Here is an 18,753-nt window from a genome sequence, read left to right on the forward strand (position 1 = left end):
GCTTGGAATATGATATTCAGAAAGGCAAGAGAACTGGGTCTACAATCAAGAATCACCTACCCATCAAAACTGACTATATACTTCCAGGGGAAAGTATGGGCATTCAACAAGATAGAAGATTTCCAAGTATTTTCACAGAAAAGACCAGGACTAAATGGAAAGTTCGATATCCAACCAAAAAAAACAAGAGAAACATGAAAAGGTATATAAGAAACAGAGGGGAATGAAAGAAAACTCTTATTTTTAAATTTGCCTCTTTAAGAGCTTTAATAAGATCAAATTATTTGTATTCCTATATGGAGAAATGTTATATATAATTTTCAAAAACTGTATTCACTATTATAGTAATTGGAAGAATTATTCTTCTAGGGAGAGGTTGGAGCACTAAATGGTCTAAGATGAGACAGGGTGGGGAAAAAAGAGTGGGATGAATAGTAGATGACACCAAGAGAAACCTGAATGAATAAGAAAAATAGGATATTCTATACCACAGAAAGAGAGCATGGGAAGGGTAGGGGATGAATACTATTATAAGAAGGAGAGGAAGAGAGCATTAAAAGGCTCTATTTAAACCTTACTCTCAGAAGAATTAATCCTGAGAGGGAAGAGTAGCTATATCCATTGAGATATAAAATTCTATCTAACCCTACAGAGAAAGTCAGAAGGGATTAACCAAGGGGAGCAGGGGAGTGGGGAGGTTAAAAAAGGGAGGTGAGGAGAGGGGGGAAGGGAATTCATTAGTCCTTAAAAAATAAAAAGAGGGGAATAATAAGGGAGGGGGTGGAAAGGGAAGTAAATCAAGGGAGGGGACAAGGGGGAATGGTCTAAAACAAACGACTGGTTTAAAAGGGAATAGCGTAAGAAGAAGGGGTAGAAGTAGGAGAGCATACGAAAAAGTCAGAATACACAACTGATAATTATAACACTGAATGTGAATGGGATGAACTCACCCATAAAATGGAAGCAAATAGCAGAGTGGATTAGAAACCAAAATCCTACAATATGTTGTCTACAAGAATCACATATGAGGCAGGTGGACATACACAGGTTTAAGGTCAAGGGCTGGAGCAAAATCTTTTGGGCTTCAAAAGAGAAAAAAAAAGGCAGGAGTGGAGATCATGATTTCTGATGAAGCCAAAGTAAAAATAGATATGATTAAAAGAAAAAGGGAAGGTAATTACATCCTGATAAAAAGGCAATATTAGACAATGAGGAAATAATAATACTCAACATGTATGTACCAAATGGTACAACATCCAAATTCCTAAAGGAGAAACTGGCTGAGCTCAAGAAGGAAATATATAGTAAGACCATACTAGTGGGAGATCTAAATATTCCTCTTTCAGATCTAGATAAATCAAACCAAAAAATAAAATAAGAAAGAGATAAGAGAGATGAATGAAATCCTAGGAAAATTAGATTTAATTGATATGTGGAGAAAAATAGATAGAGACAAAAAGGAATACACCTTCTTTTCAGTTGCACATGGTACATTCACAGAGATCGACCATGTAATAGGGTATAGAAACATCACAAACAAATGCAAAAGTGTAGAAATAATAAATGTAAACTTCTCAGATCATAATGCAATAAAAATAATAATTAGTAAGGGAACATGTACAGGGAAACCAAAAACTAATTGGAAATTAAATAATATGATTCTCCAAAAACAATTAGTTAAAGAAGAAATCATAGAAACAATTGATAATTTCATTGCAGAGAATGACAATGATGAGACATCCTACCAAACTCTGTGGGATGCAGCCAAAGCAGTACACAGGTGGAAATTTATATCCTTGAGTGCATATATTAACAAATTAGGGAGGACAGAGATCAATGAACTGGGTAGGCAAATTAAAAAACTAGAAAGGAAACTAATTAAAAATCCCCAGCTAAAAACCAATTAGAGATTACAAAAATAAAAGGGGAACTCAATAAAATTGAAAGTAAAAGAACTATTGAATTAATGAATAAGACTAGAAGCTGGTACTTTGAAAAAACAAACAACATTGACAAAGTATTGGTCAATCTAATTAAAAAAAGGAAAGAAGAAAACCAAATAATCAGTATCAAAGATGAAAAGGAAGACCTCTCCTCTAATGAAGATGAAATCAAGGCAATCATTAAAAACTATTTTGCACAATTATATAGCAATCTAGGTGAGATGGATGAATATTTACAAAAATATAAATTGCCTAGATTAACAGTAGAAGAAATAGAATACTTAATAATCCCATCTCAGAAAAAGAAATTGAACAAGCCATCAAAGAACTCCATAAGAAAAAATCCCCAGGACCAGATGGTTTCACAAGTGAATTCTATCAAACCTTCAAAGAACAACTAATTCCAATACTATACAAACTATTTGACATAATAAGCAAAGAAGGAGTTCAGCAAATTCCTTTTATGATACAAATATGGTACTGATCCCAAAGCCAGGTAGATCAAAAACAGAGAAAGAAAACTAAAGACCAATCACCTTAATGAACACAGATGCAAAAATCTTAAACAGAATACTAGCAAAAAGACTCCGGCTTAAATCAATTGTATAAAAAATCAAGCCATTCCACAATTGATAAATGGGCAAGGGACATGAATAGGCAATTTTCAGATAAAGAAATCAAAAGTATCAATAAGCACATGAGAAAGTGTTCTAAATCTCTAATAATTAGAGAAATGCAAATCAAAACAACTCTGAAGTAGCACCTCACACCGAGCAGATTGGCTAAAATGACAACAGGGGAGAGTAATGAATGTTGGAGGGGATTTGGCAAAATTGGGACATTAGTGCACTGCTGATGGAGTTGTGAACTGATCCAACCATTCTGGATGGCAATTTGGAACTATGCCCAAAGAGCTCTAAAAGACTGCCTGCCCTTTGATGCAGCCATACCATTGTTGGGTTTGTACGTCAAAGAGATCATAGATAAACAGACTTGTATGAAAATATTTATAGCTGCGCTTTTTGTGGTGGCAAAAAAAATGGAAAAGGAGGGGATGCCCTTCAATTGGTGAACGGCTAAACAAATTGTGGTCTATGTTGGTGATGGAATACTATTGTGCTCAAAGTAATAATAAACTGGAGGAATTCCTTGTGAACTGGAAAGACCTCCAGGAATTGATGCAGAGTGAAAGGAACAGAGCCAGAAGAACATTGTACACAGAGACTGATACACTGTAGTAAAATAGAATGTGATGGACTTCTGTACTAGCAGCAATGCAATGATCCATAACAATTCTGAGGGACTTATGGAAAAGAACACTATCCACATTCAGAGGAAGAACTACAGTAGAGGAATCACAGAAGAAAAGCAACTCCTTGAACACATGGTTGAGCAGGACATGAATGGGGATGTAGACTCAAAACTACCACACCAATGCAATTATTAACAATTTGGAAATGTCTTGATTGATGACACATGTTAAAACCAGTGGAAATGCACATCAGCTATGGGGGCGGGGAGGAAGTTGGGGGGGCGAAGGGGAAAGTAAGAACATGAATCATGTAACCATGATAACTTTTCTAAAAAATAAAAATTATTTAAAAAACAAACAAACCAAAAAAAAAAAAACAATCTGGTGATACTTATTTTCACATTGCTGCCACTTGCCATGGACTCTCCCTCTTCCCTAATAGAAGGGAGTCTATCTTCTTGTTAGCAATTATTCCTTCATTGATTGAGGCTAATTATCCTTCTTATTACAGTATTTAGTGAATTGTAGTTAAATGACTGTATGAAATAATACAACTTTTTGTCTAATCAAGAGATTTTCCTAAATAATTCTAGCATTTTTTGGTGTAGACCTCCCTTAGGTAATCAGTCACTGGCTGTTGTCTTATATACTCCAAAGGGGTCAACATAATATCATTGCCTTTACTTGTGCATGAATTTGTTATGTGAAGCAGAGATGCACAAAATCAGCAGCCTCAATCTCTCTTCCAGAGTCATCAAAGTCCAGTGGCAAGATGAAAGCTAAGATGACTGATGATGGCCCAAGATGCAATGGATGGTTCTGGCTTCTTCTATATCTCACCAAGCTCTAAGGGCTCTTCTGTTCTCATGTTAGCTATTTTCTTAGCCATTGGAATGAATTGTTCCCACTCACTCCTTCTACCTGGGGATGTCTTCATCCGCTTGGAGCAGACACACACCGGCTCCCCCCCACACCCCCAGACACTAGTGGGTTTAAAGCCTACTGATTATTTCTACCTGATTTAGTCTGCCTGCCAAGATGGTTTACCAGCATGTGGCTGCTGGTCATGCTACAGCTTCTTAGAGTCACAGGAGAGAGCTGGATGACAGGTGGATATCAAAGGAGGGAAGCAGCCATGAAGAAGGCCCAGCAAGCCCTCACACCACAAGTACTTGTGTTCCTTAAGTTCCCTGTACATGCCAGTGACTGAACAAACATTTATTAAGTGTCTATTATGTGTCAGGCTCTATGGTAAGCACTGGGGATACAAAGAAAACCAAAAGACAGTCTCTGCCACTGAGGAGCAATTAATGGGGGATTACTTAGGCTATTCAAAATGGAAAGAAGAGGACATCCCTAAAGTCCTTCTCTTATGTACTGTAATATGATTTTAGAGTTTTAAAACTGTATCGGTGTGAACCCTGGTAGGTCTTCCCAAAATGGAAAGTTTTCCAAATGGTTCTAGCAACAAACTATATGTCATTCCTTCATCTAACCTAGTAAGTAACCTAGTAGGTTAGAAGAAGCTCATCATCAATCAGCAGGCCATCAGATAATAAATGTTTTAGTCCCAGGAAATCAAAAATACCATCTATTAAAGTGGATAGAAATTGAAATTTACAACATTGGAAATAGGCATATATATGAAACAACTGATCCTTTAAGTATTGAAGGGGTGTGTGTGTGTGTGTGTGTGTGTGTGTGTGTGTGTGTGTGTTTTAAACCATGATCAGGAAAGCATGTGTAGGGGAAATAGGTGTATAGAGAGCCAAGTCTAGAGAGGTTCTGGGTTCAAATTTGACCTCAATACTTCCTAGCTGTGTGGCCCTGGACAAGTCACTTAACCCCAATTTCCTTGCCCTTACCACTCCTCTATCTTAGAACTGATACTGTATCTAAGGCAGAAGGTAAGAGTTTGATTTTTTTTAAAGAAATAAACTGAATTGCCACAGCAGGCATTCAGTCCCTCCAGATTATCTCTCTAATACCCACTAGGCCTCAGTTTCCTCATCACAAAGAAAGATTTGGACTACAAATTCTATCAGTCTATTCCATATTCCAAAAATTAACCTTTAAATTAAGAGGAGAAATTCTATTAGAAGTATATCTTGACATCTCTTCCCTTTCCAAACATTTCTTTTTAACTTTTCAAGATTTATTTTTTCTAATTCCAATTTTGCTGTTAGAATTTTTTTAGAGAATGTTAAATTTTTCCTCATTAAAGAGAAAATTGCACAAGAAAAGGACACCATGATCTGATTAGTTATGGTCTGACTTATTTAGCATTTTGAACTGTAAACCTAACACTTACATCATTTGGATATATTAAATAGGCCAGTATATTACTATCTGTACATATATTAAATCAAAGCATGTTTGACAGTTCACTGGTAAATAGTATAAACTAAAAATCGTAATGAGAATCACTGTACTCATTTTTGCTGTAATTTATTCAATTGATTTAAGAACTTTTGAAAGGAGTCACCTGTGTTAGGTTATTACTATAAATTTTTAACCAAATATTGGTGAATTTCATTAGTCTATCTACCTTACATTTATTGTCACTGATTTTAAGTTGTGTGAGATCGTATCTACATATAGTATTTTATGATGTATTTTCCTTTAATTTATTTAATGCATTAAATCTCCATTTATGAAAAGGAAACATCTTGTTACCTTGCTATCTAATTTTATTTTTCCAGAAATCTGCTAAGTTCACTTGAACCTCATAAGTTTAGTAATTATTTTCCTTTTTATTCTGAAAAGCAGACAAGAGAGATTTTTTACCCACCCCCACCCTCCACCTTCTGCATCCTTGCTTCCTTTCATATTTTAGTCTTACATTCAGAAAACTAGCTTCACTCTGATTGACAGAACAATATTTTCTTACAAAACAATTGACCCAGTTCTATCTCCCTCTTCCAGACTGCTTTGATAGCAAAGTGTGCTCCATATTTTTCTTTCAATATTTCCCCATCTGTCTTATTGTTTGCTTGGTCATCCTGTGCTTTCTTACAATACCACTCTTATTGCCTTTGTTAGCTACACAGGGACTTCCCTGTTCTTTGGGCTTATCTCTGTTTAAGGACTGCAATTATATTGATATTTCTAGCATCCTACAGTATTTTAGGGTGCTCAGAACATAACTGCAATCATTTTGCTTTCTTGGACATGTGGCCTCTCGTGTGTGCTATGAAGACACCCAAAGTGTCTGTGAAGGTTAACAGAGATAAGAAATAAAGACGCTACTCACTCACTACTAAGACTCCAATGATCTTGTTTATAGTTCATAAGATTTAGAACTAAAAAAGATTGTAGACATCAACTTGTTCAAGACATATTTAATAGATGAGGAAAGTAAAATGCAGAGGAGTTTAAATAGTTGCCCAATACTACACTATTAATACATGTCCAAGTAGGGATTTTATCTCTTGCCTTATTGGTGATCCAATGTTCTTTCAACAATTAATCCCTCCAAGTCCTATCTTGAGAATTCATAAAATAAGAGACTGAAAATACTACCAATCAAATGTGACAACTTGACTTAAAATTCTCAATATCTTATCTGCATATTTTCCATTATTGGACTTTATCCTTGAAATTTTCTATATGCCATGATCTGAAGAATCATTATTAAAATCAATTGATCAAAAGCATTTATTAAAGTCCTGCCTTAGTAGGAGGCACTTTACTAGGTTTAGGGATTACAGAGACAAAAATGGAAAGGTTCTTGAACTCAAGGAGCTTATATTCTATTAGGGAAAAAATAGTGCTGGGTGCTGCTGCTGCCTCTCTTAGCCCCACTCCAGTATCTAAGGTCTGAGTTTTCCAGCCACCTGGGGTTTCAGGTCTTGCTTCTCTCAGGGACAAGCTCCTAGTGGTGTGAGTTAGCTGCCAAGGAACTAGATTTTGTGCCCCCGCTGGCTCTAACTCTGGAGTTCAGCCTCTGCCTCTGGTACTGTGGGTGGGGTATGGGAGGGGTGATCTGCTCACATATTGATGGGAGCTATTTCCCCCCCCCCTTATAGCGTGGAAGTGCCCAAATCCCACGTACCTTAGATACTGTGCCCTATTGTGGGGTCCCTTCTTTCATCTGGATTTATTTTTTTGTCCTTTGAAGGTACTCTATATCCATTGGTAAGGAGAGAAAGTCACCCTACCTCTACTCTGCCACCATCTTAACCTGGAAGTCCCCAACATTGATATTAATATGTCAAATATGTCAATATTTAGGTTGAAATTCCACTTAGATATAATAAGTGAATGATAAGGACGTATCTTTGAGATAATACTGTTAATTAGTGGGAAATTAGCCCATCATTTAATTCACAAGATATTTTATTAAGTGTACTGAGAAATAGGAGGCAACTAGTTGGCTCAGTATATAGAACATTGGGCAAAGAATCTAGGAGAATGAATTCAAACCCAGTCTCAGACACTTACTCACTGTGTGACCCTAGCCAAGTCACTTAACCTCTATTTGCCTTCATCTACTAGAGAAGGAAATGGCAAACTATTCTAGCATCTTTGCCAAGAAAACCCCAAGGACAGTATTTGTTGCTGTGGTCCATGAGGTCATGAAGAGTTGGAAGCAAATGAATGGCTGAACATCAACAGCTGGGAGATGAGAATCACAAGACCCAATACCTTCTCAGTAAGAGCTTAGAATCTAATTTAGGAAATAAAAACTAAATTGAGAAAAGCAAAAATACAAGAATAAAATAAAATAAATGAGAATAAAAATTGTGAGATGAATAAAACAGGAAGTTGAAAGGAGGAAATAAAACACACATGATGGAATGGTCTGGCAAGGCTTCATGCAGGAGAATGGTGTAAGGATAAAAATTTAGGTATTATAGATATATATTAAAAATATGTGGCCGCCAGGAATCAACAATTAGGTTGATTCCGTAATTAAATCAGACCCAAGTCAGCATCCGGCTGAGGAGGTTATTTACAATCAGGTAGGTAAAAGTAGGAATAAAGAGAAAAAGGAGAGGCTAGTCCAGGCCAAAGGCCTGGACGGAGGGAGAAGGTTAGAAGGCTAAATAAATGAAGCTGTAAGCCACAGGGCCCAACAGCCAGATAGGCAGAGTTTAGAACTGGCCCAGCAAGGCCAAGGAAGCCAGCCTAACTTACCCACGTGACAATACAGAGTGTAAGCTGTCTGTGGTCTCAGGAGATGCTTCTTCTTCCAGTTCGAGACGGCAACTGCCCCCACAGGAAGTTCACTAACTTATTTAAAGAGATCGTGTCTTTCATCACTTCCTGTGGTCCACCTCTAATTCAAATGGACAAATGGCAGTTTCTACATTGATTTGGACTGCCCAAAGGGCAGTCCTTTATTCTTGATTTGTTACTTATTGTCACATGTGGGTAACTCTTCTCCCCTCCCCACTAAGGGAGATGGGAGTGACATCATTAGCACGCCTGGGTTGAGTAGATTTTTGACTATTAATGGGATCGAGCTAATTCTATTTACACAATAGGTTTATAAGCTGAATCTTACAAGATAAATAGATGTAGATAGAGGAAGAGAAATTTAGAGGGCATTTCAGGGGTTGTAAAATGTTTTGGGTAGTAGGACAGAGATACCAATATAAGAAAGTAGAGCAGTTTTGCTAGAATAGAGGATTAAGGGAGGTAAATAACTAGAGACAAATTGGAAAGGTAGGTTGGGCTCAAGCTAGATAAAACTTTTATTACTGGACTGCAGAAATTTGATTTTATCTTATAGGTAATATGCATTAGGTACATTAAGTGGAAGGAGGCCTTGGGAAGGATAAAGAAAATTATCCAGGAGTCAGGTGGAAATGCAGGGCCAGATCTCATGAAACAGATCAGAACTTGAGATGGTTGTAATATGTGATGCAATATTCTTACGCAAACTGAGGTTATATATCAAATCTCTCTGATCCTTTGGTCTATGGAGGGACAAACAGACACGGGCTTGACAGAAGGGAGGGGCAGGATCTTGTCAAAGTGCCCCTTCACTTCCCCTTTCCCACTAGGCAGTTAGAAAAGTCAGTTACAATATGGATATGGTGGGCAATCTGACTAGATATCTTCTGGGCCCATACAGTAGGTTAGGAAAGAATTAACTCCTAAAGATGATAACTTTTTCTAAATGATTTCCCCACAGGATAGAACAGGAGAATCTTGATGTCTTTGAAGCTTACAGGCACAGATAATAAGATTTACTACAGGGCTACAAAGTAGGAAGAACTCAACTTGAGGAGGTTGTGAGTATTTCCCAAAATATATAACCAGCCACTGCTCCCAATTGATGAAAGGTTTAATGATAGGTGGGTATGGGAAGGTAGGGAGATGGATAAGGATTGATAAAGTCTGGGAAGCCCTCAAATTGATATGTCCAAGCAGCCCCTCCCCTCAAAGGGGAAAGGTAACTTGAATAGCTAATCTGCTCTCTATCCTTATAAATATTCTTCTTCTATATCTAAATAACTAAACAGAGGTAAACTGTGATGTTGTTGGTTGTCAAACCCAGGTAAAGCATTTTGACAGTTAGGAACTAAAATGACTTTGCTCAGATTCAAGTCTCAAGCTCTAAGAGCAATGCAGGACCCAAGACCGAGCAAGCACAGTGACCTCCCTACTCTCCAACACCAGGGCTCCAACTGCCTTTAACTGCCCCTTCTCTCAGAGTTCTTGGGGGGCCCTATGGAATTCTGTGCTGTAGCCTGAACCCTTATCTGCAGGTTGAATCCCTCTCTGCAATATGAATCTCACAGAAGGAATCATGTATTCATTGTAGCCATGTAAAATGAGTACCTTCTGTCGATACTGAATAATTGACTGTACCCATACCATCCTGTAATTGACTATTGATTGTATTTGTACCTTGTTACATCTGTACTTTGTATTTTTTTCATTTTGTTATTTTTGTTGGTTCACTGTATTTGAACATGTATTACCTTGAAGGAGACCTGTATTGAAATGACTCGACATGCATTTTGTGCTTTTTGTGAAACTTTTGTATTTTCTTCAATGTATTATTGTTTTTATACTCCATTGTTTTACCTCATTTGCACTTACATTGTGGATCATGGCTAAGCTAAGAGGAAATGCATCTAAATTCTTGGGTAAGAACCTTTATATTCTACCCTTCCTTAAGTGACATGAATTGCAGCACACATATGCATTTTTTTCTCTAATTTCACTGATTATAGGAGATATATATATATATATTTTTTTTTTGAAATTTCAGCACATTTTTAAAAATTGCATGTGCAATTTATGTATTCAAAGCACATGTTATCTAAATTGAAAGAGTTTTTGATTATTAGATTAGTGTGGGTTTAGTATATCCATTAGTTCTAACTGTAACTGCCTACCCAAAAGCCTTAGGCTATTGCAACTGCCATTGGTATTTTATAATTATGGGACTTAGTACATATATCTGATTCAACGAAATGGGATGAACCAAGGAGCACAGATTTCATCTATACAGTGCCAAAGAAGCACAGATACCTACACAGTGCCAAAGAAGCACATACTTAACCTGCGTGATGCCAAATGAGAACACAGGTCAAATAGAGAAATTAATACTACTAGGGTTGATAAGACTTCTAGCCAATAAAAAGGACTTGAACCTAGTGTGAGAATTAAGGTTGCGCTGCTTAACTTATGTTAAGACATAGGACTCCTTGTGAAAATTTATAGATCAAGTACCTAACAATTGGCTGTTCTGGCTCCATATTCTATTCTTGAGAAGAAATGATGAAAGAAGAAAAGAAGAAATGATGAATGACAAATCTAGTCCTTTTTCTAAATTTTCTTACTATGGCTGTTGACTGTTGTCCTGGTTGCTAAGTGGGTAAGTGTATGATGTCAGACATGGATTACTTTAATTGGACATTATTCAAAGACCTAGTGTGATTTTGTTTTTTCTTATTTAGAACTTTTTTTCATATAAAATTTAGAACTAGATGTTTAGAATTTTTATCCAATAGTTATTTGGCTTTTTTTGTGCTAATTTTTCTGATGAATTTGATTGGCAGTGATTCATATGCCTCCTGCCTCAGCCATAAATACCTCTGTGATTTCAATGTTTCTTTCTAGCCTCCTCAGGGGGGAATGTGTTTTTATTTCATATGGAAAGTTTAAGTTATTTTAGGAAAAGAAGTTTACTGTCTCCTGTAATCCAAATGGAGATGCCTATGGAGAACACATGGAGAATGCATGCTGATCCAGGAGCCTAAGAAAGCAACCAGATGGGCAAAATTTTGAACTTTGGGGGGTTTTAAATTCTTTTGTCTGGTTTAAAATTCATTTGTTTTGCTAAAATTCATTAGTTTTGTTAAATTAATCTGTTTTGTTTAAATGCATTTGTTTTATGTATGTGTATATATGCATACACACACACACACACACACACACACACATATATATATATACATACATATATATGTTTTGTTGTGGAAAAAAAGGGGACTGGCCCCTGAATTTTTTTGTAAAAGAAGTGCCAAGTATTTGTTTTCCTTACTTTGTAAAAATTGTTACCATTCTCCCCTTGTATTGATGTATATACCCTTTATTTTATTGTAACTGTAAAATTATTTACATTTGTTATGATCCATTGGGGAGACTGGTCTCCCAAAGAATCACAGGGGGGAATGTGTCATTTAGAATTACTCTGCCCTGGGAGACTATGTCTCTCAGGGCTCCCTGCTACAACTTCCCCTGCCACTTCCCACTTCCTTTGTGAGAGATATTAAAGAAAGTATAAAAGAGAGAGTTTTGGTGTCTTTTTGCTCTCTTGAGCCTGGAGGCGGCTCTCTCTCTCTGGACCCTACAGAGCTAACTCTCTCTGCCTGGTAGGCAGAGGAGATTCTCTTTCCCTACCTAACCTTTCCCTTTTCTAATTTAAATAAAACCTAGCTATTCTAAACCCTAAGTTGTTCTCTGATCTTTTATTTGAGCCCCAAGGGCTCTGGTCAATTTCTTCCTGCCAGGGCTGGTACTGCTACCTTCCTTTCCCTTCCTCTACCTTCCTCTCTCCTTTCTCCTATCCATCCTTCCTCCTATCTACCTTCCCTTCACCCCTCACAAGAGTTAAGCAAAATTGACTCCAAAATGGAGTATGTCAGTATATGCAACTGAATGTGCCATCTAAGGAAGGATGAGAGTATAGAGTCAGTTAAAAAAAAAACTACACTAAACAAAATGTTTTATATATCTACTATATGCAAGGCATTGAGTACTAGGCTGTAGGGGACACCAAGATGTATCAGATGCAGTCCTTGTTCTCAAGAAGTTTTTAATCTAATTGAACAGATATTATTTTCTCTCATTAAAAGACAACCATCATATATGGAATGTTCCAAAATTCCTAATTCATTTTAGTAGTAGAAAATTCATTAAGACTTTGGAATATCCTGTATTCTAGGAGCTGAGACAACCAGGTAATTATTAAATGTTTAGCATCTTATTATCTGAATGAAACCTAGAGCTAGTGAATGGTGAAATAAGTTGAATGATCTAAATATTAAAAAAGAAAAAAGAAGTAAGGTATAAAACAGTATGTTAAAGACATCATTTCTACAGGAAAAAGAGATCTACTTAATAATAAACCTCAAAATATCCATTTTCCTATCAGACCTTTGACATTAATTGTAAGAACATATTTTTACACCTACCTTAACCATGAGTTCTGCACAGTTCCAACCCAAGTTCATATTTCTCCCAATAGCAAAAATTTTCTTCATATACCTGCAGATCTCAAACTGCTGATAGCCAATAGGAAGAATATGGAAATGAATTCTCCCCCAGGAGGTGGCTCACTTTTTGTGTTCCTACTGCCCATGTCAAAAATGGAATCCTGAATACTGGACCACTGTTTGACAACTCCCAGTAGCTATTATTCCTGGCTACCTTTTTGGCAACTACCTTCCTGGCCTTTAGCTTTTTTCTGACTCCAGTTTGATTTCCTAGATTCTAGACCTTCAGCTTGTTTCCAACATCTGGCCATGATGTAGTTTGGCTGCCCTGTTTTCTGCTACTATATCCTGATATCCACCTGACTCTCTCTATCCCTTACTTGCCTCTTATTGCCATTCACATCCTAGGATGACAGTCAGGAAATGGGACTAATGGATAAAGCAATTGATGCTTTTGACTTTACAGTTGGATTAAAGATATAAAATATGTACTTAGATACACAATCATTGATATTATTTCTTGGTACATAGTTTGAATCTTGATTAAAATGAGTTTTCATTCTATTTTTATAATTTCATATTTTTCCTTAAGCTAAGGAAACAGTAAAGGAAAAAAAGATACAAAACAGAAAGAACCTATTTTCTTCTACAAAAAGTCCAAATTAGGTTTTTTGGTATTTTCTCAGTTACCTTTGGAGTCAATAATCATGCATATTTCAAGGAAAAAAATTCCATCTGCATCTTATTAGTTTATAGAATTAGCTTTGTAAGAACTATTTAATATCCCAATTCACATTAAGCTCCTTTCTATATTTAAAATATTGAGGTCACATTTTACCCAAGGGAAATGAACTTGAGAAATCAACAATTCATTTTGCAGTGATCCCTGTTTCATCCCTTCTCTTTTGGTCACATAATATACAATAATGAGACATACACACTGAGGTGTAGTAAAGAGTATTTGAAGAACAAATCAAACTTAAGTTTGGCATCTCTTCCTGGATACCCTCTCCAAGTTTTCTTGACAGACCTTGGTTCTCCCCCTCCTTGGCTGGTGAATCCATAGTTTTATTTGCTGGATCATCATTCATATTTAGCCACCTAACTGTCGGTGTACCATTAAGCTAGGTCTTGGGTTCTCCTTTCCTTGTCTCTGTGGCTCTTTATCTGTTTCTAATTCTTTTTATATCTTTATGTCTATCTCTGTTTCTCTGTCTCTCTTTCTGTCTTTCTCATCCATTCATTCCCATTGTTTTAGTTTTCATCTTTAGGGAGGCTCCCTGACTACAGTCTATGTCTTGATCTTTATTCCCACATCACCAACTGCCTTTGGGCATTTCCAGTGGATTACTCAAAAGCATCTAAAAATCTATATCCAGAAGAGAAGTCATTTATTTCTCACTCCACTTAGTTACCCAATTTATTGCTTTTTTGTTTCTGTCGAAAGGATACCATACTACTTCCAGTCATCTACAAATTCAGAATTACTCTGGACATCTAACCCCTTCATATTCCATCAGTTACTCAATTATTGTTTATTCTACTTTCACAATATCTTTTACATTTTTCCCCTTCTCTCCTCTCACAAGTCGATCTTCCTATTTCACCTGGACTATTCCTATAGGCTTCTAACTGGTCTTCCTGTCTCAAGGCTTCCCCCTCTTCAATTCGTCCTTTGTGGAGCTGCCAAATAATTTTCCTAACACACGTTTGATTATGTCATTTCCCCACTCCAGAAACTTCAGTAGCTATTACCTCTCAGATAAAATGCAAACTTCTTCTTTGGCACTTAAAGCCCTTCATGATTGAGTCCTGACCTCCCTTTCCAGGATTATTTCCCCCTTAAACATTTGATGTTCCAGCTAAACTGTCCTTCATCTCTGCCTCTTAGAATCTTTTATTTTCCTCAAGCTGTACTCACCCAGCATTCCCTAAATGATCCCTTCACTGATTTCTGCAGCTGTTTGCGCCTCTCTCCTTCAAAAGCATATATTTATTTATATGCATGCATACTGTTCCCTCCTAGGATGTAAACTCCTTCAGGTCAGGCTCATTTTCATTTTTTGCCTCTTTAGAGAGCTTCAACAAAAGGGCTGGCACATAATAGGTACTTAATAAATGCTTTCTGATTCTATGATTGATGTTGATATCAATAAATTAATTGTGAACAGATTAGAAATTTTTTTCTCCCAGTGAGAGTTTAAAAGTAGTGTTATTCTTTAGAGAAAAACTGTTGGTGACGTAGCTCATTCTTTACCTCTTTCAACTCTTCATCTATTTAAAAGAATCCATCCACAACATTATACCATCTGTATCTTTTTCCTTACAAAATTGCTTCAATGCTTAAGAAAAAAATCAGTCATAACCCAGCAGAAACAATCCAGCAAAATCCCAGCATGTGTTCAGGAAGGGCAGAGGGAAATGTTTTTGGATTTGAACATTGTTATACACAGAAAGTTAGATGATTTTAAAAACATGAAAAATTCTCTGACAGCCCCGACTGCACCTTTCAATGCTTAGTCTATCACATCTGCTGCTTACTGTAATTCCTAACAAATGCAATAAACTGGAGTGTGACCACTATAATTTCAAGGAGAAACACATTTATAGCTCTCTAGACACCTCACTATCCATTTAGAGTTTGGCATTTAGAAAAATTATAAAAACCTTCCAAACAAGTGTTTGCCAAAATTGAACATGTAAAAATAAACCTGACTCATCTTTGGACTAAGCCATAGGTTAAAAGTAGTCAGAAAGAATGAACATTGTTCGTATCTTTAATCTTAAGATTCCTAAGTGGAGCCAATGTGTTTATATTAGTTGTAATCAGTGCTGTTTAAAAAATAATTATTGATATTTTTCTTTATGTCATCTTCATTGCAAAATATAGCCTTCCTCCATTCCTTAATATAATGAATCATCCCTTGTAACTAAAGAATGACAAAAAGAGGGGGGGGGAGAGAGATAAAGAGAGAGAGAGACAGAGAGAGACAGAAAGAGAGAGAGAAGAGAAGAGAAGAGAAGAGAAGAGGAGAGGAGAGGAGAGGAGAGGAGAGGAGAGGAGAGGGAGAGGGAGAGGGAGAGGTAGGATGAGGAAAGAGAAGGAGAGAAGAAGAGAGAAAGAGAGAGAGAGAGAGGAGAGGGATAGGGGAAGAGGGAGAGGGAGGAAGAAGAACAGCAAAACTTAACCAACTCTGGCAGTATATCCAATACTGCAAACTCAAAAGTCATCCATGTCTGTAAAGAATGTAGGGAGGTATCAATAAACCTAATAAAAGCAAGCATTTATTAGGAAATTACTATGTGTCAGGAACTATAGTATGTACTGGCATTGAAACAAAAAGCAAATCAAGTCCATGACCTCAAAAAATTTAAAATCCATTGGTGGGAATGACACAAACACGCACACATACATATACATATATATGCATATATATTTGCACATACAGGCAAGCACCAGATAAATACAAGAGTAGGCAGATGTTAATCTTAAAGGAGAGATCCCAAGTCACAGAGTAGGCAGAAAAAATATTTTGCACAAGATAGTTTTTCAGCTGAATCTTGAAGAAAGCTTGAAATGAGAAGAGGAAAAGATGAGGAGGGAGAGCCAGTGCTAAGACTCAAAGTTAGGAGATGGAGCATTATGTAGGAGAAATAAGTCAAAATGGCTGAATAATAATATATGTGGAAGACAGTAAGAAGACTGGAAAGGTAGAAAGGAGGCATTGTGAAAAATTCCATACATTTCAGAGGAGCTTATATTTGATCCTAGAGAGATTATGGAGACACTAGAATTTATTGATTGAGTGAAGGGAGAAGGGTGACATATGCCAACTTAGGTTTTAGGACAATTACTTTGGCAGCTTTGCGGAGGATGGATTAGAGTTGGGAAAGACATGAAGCAGGGAGACTAATTCAAAGATTATTTGAATTATTACATAGAATAGACACTCTAATGACTGGAATTTCCTCCTCATTTCTACATTTCGGCTACCTTTTTTCAAATCAAAGTTAAAATCAACCTTCACACAGAAACCTTTCTTGATCATCTTTAATGCTAAGTCCTTCCCTCTAAGATGATCTTCTAATTAGCTTTTCTAAAATTTTTGATAAATAATTATTTGCATGTTTTTTCATTCATTAGTCTTTGAGTTCTGTGAGAATAGACTTTTTAAAAAATAGTTTTTTAAACCTTTCTTTGTATCCTGAACATAGTCAGTGCTTAAGTAACATTTGTTGATTTCACTTTTTAAACATTTGATGTAAAACTGAGAATTTGGAGAAAGACTAGTTCTTGGGATTGTCCACAGAGAGATGACAACTGATTCCAAAGGAACTTGAAAGATCACCATGTCTGATAGTATACAGAGAAGAAACAAGAGATCTAGCACAGAGTCTTGGGGAAAACTTTCAATTAGTGGGTTTGAGGTAGAGGAGACCAGAGATTCCAGTTGCCTTCAAAATTTCAGCATGTCATACATTTTTTTCTAATGGTGGATGCCAAAAGACCATTCAGAAAGGTAGTAGAGGAACTAGAAGAAAGCAGTAATATAGACATTCAGAGAGGAGAGAGAATCCAGGAGAGGATGGTTTGCAGTGTAAAATGTTACAGAGAGGTCATGAAAGATGAGGCTTGAAAAAAGTCATTAGATTTGGTGATTAAGAGATAGGGGTTTTCATCTCTTCCTAGGGACCAAGTTTAGTCATTATAATTATACAGTGTAGTGAAGCCCATCCATTAATGAGTCAAGATAAGAGTGTAAAATTATGATTCCCCAAATTCATTTAAAATATGCTAGAACTGATCACTCCAGACATATACAGCCAGCTCCCCATTCATCAAAGACCAGAGACTCAAGTTGCCTTCAAAATGTGAGCATTTCATATTATTTTTTTTTCTAATGTTGGATACCAAAGGAATTTTTAGGGGATGAGTGAGGGGAATTTTGGAGTACAACTTGGTTACAATAAAAAAATCCTGATTTCCTAGAAACTGCTCAGATATTATAGTTAATATTCATTCCTTTATCCAGAGTGAAAAGACCTTATGAATGCAACGCATTCTTAAGAGAATGATTCCTAGAGACCTCAAGAAGAAACCACAGAAAACTGTAAATCTCCCACAGAGCGTCTACCATATTCATTTCTCAATCTTTCCAAAGTCTTAGGGGAAATTGACCTAAGAAATGTCTTACAATTAGCTGAAGGACCTTACAATTTTCCCCAGGACTTCTATATAACCTTCTTTATAGTAAATAGGAATTATGGATCAAGAATGTGGACCTTCTATTGGAATACTCCTGAAATAAATTGATAGGAATGCTAATGGATATTGAAAGCTATAAATAGTTCAACTTTTTCATTTTAAGAATTTTAAAAAAGAGGCATTTAAACAGTTGCTCTGTAAACATGGCATTCAGTATCATCACAGTTTGGGGATCTTAGCAGGTCTGAAAACACTTAGTAGAAATTCTGGAAGCTCTGTTATCACCAGTAGACCACTGCACATTAAAAAATCTGTCTATCATTTGGATGTTGTCATGGCAACAACCTAGTTCCAGCTGGAAAGAACTGGCTTACTTGTGCTTGCATATCCTGAACTATAAGCTAGCTTTCATCCATTATAGAGCCATAAACTGTCATTTATGATTTGGGGTCACAAGGCAACACCTGAAAAGTATAACTCAGGTGGAAGGATGCCAAGAGAACTTCTATTTCATTCCTCTTGTTTGTTTGTTTATGAGTTATGTAATGACACCTTACCAAAGAGATGGCTTGTCATTATTTCCCATTGCCTGCATTTCTGATCAAAAGTCTATATTAAGGAAAGCAATTTGACATAATTTAAGCGTAATTTTAGCTCTTACTTCATTCTGCT

The sequence above is a fragment of the Gracilinanus agilis genome, chromosome 3, assembly GCF_016433145.1.
Source record: "Gracilinanus agilis isolate LMUSP501 chromosome 3, AgileGrace, whole genome shotgun sequence".
Classification (NCBI taxonomy): domain Eukaryota; kingdom Metazoa; phylum Chordata; class Mammalia; order Didelphimorphia; family Didelphidae; genus Gracilinanus; species Gracilinanus agilis.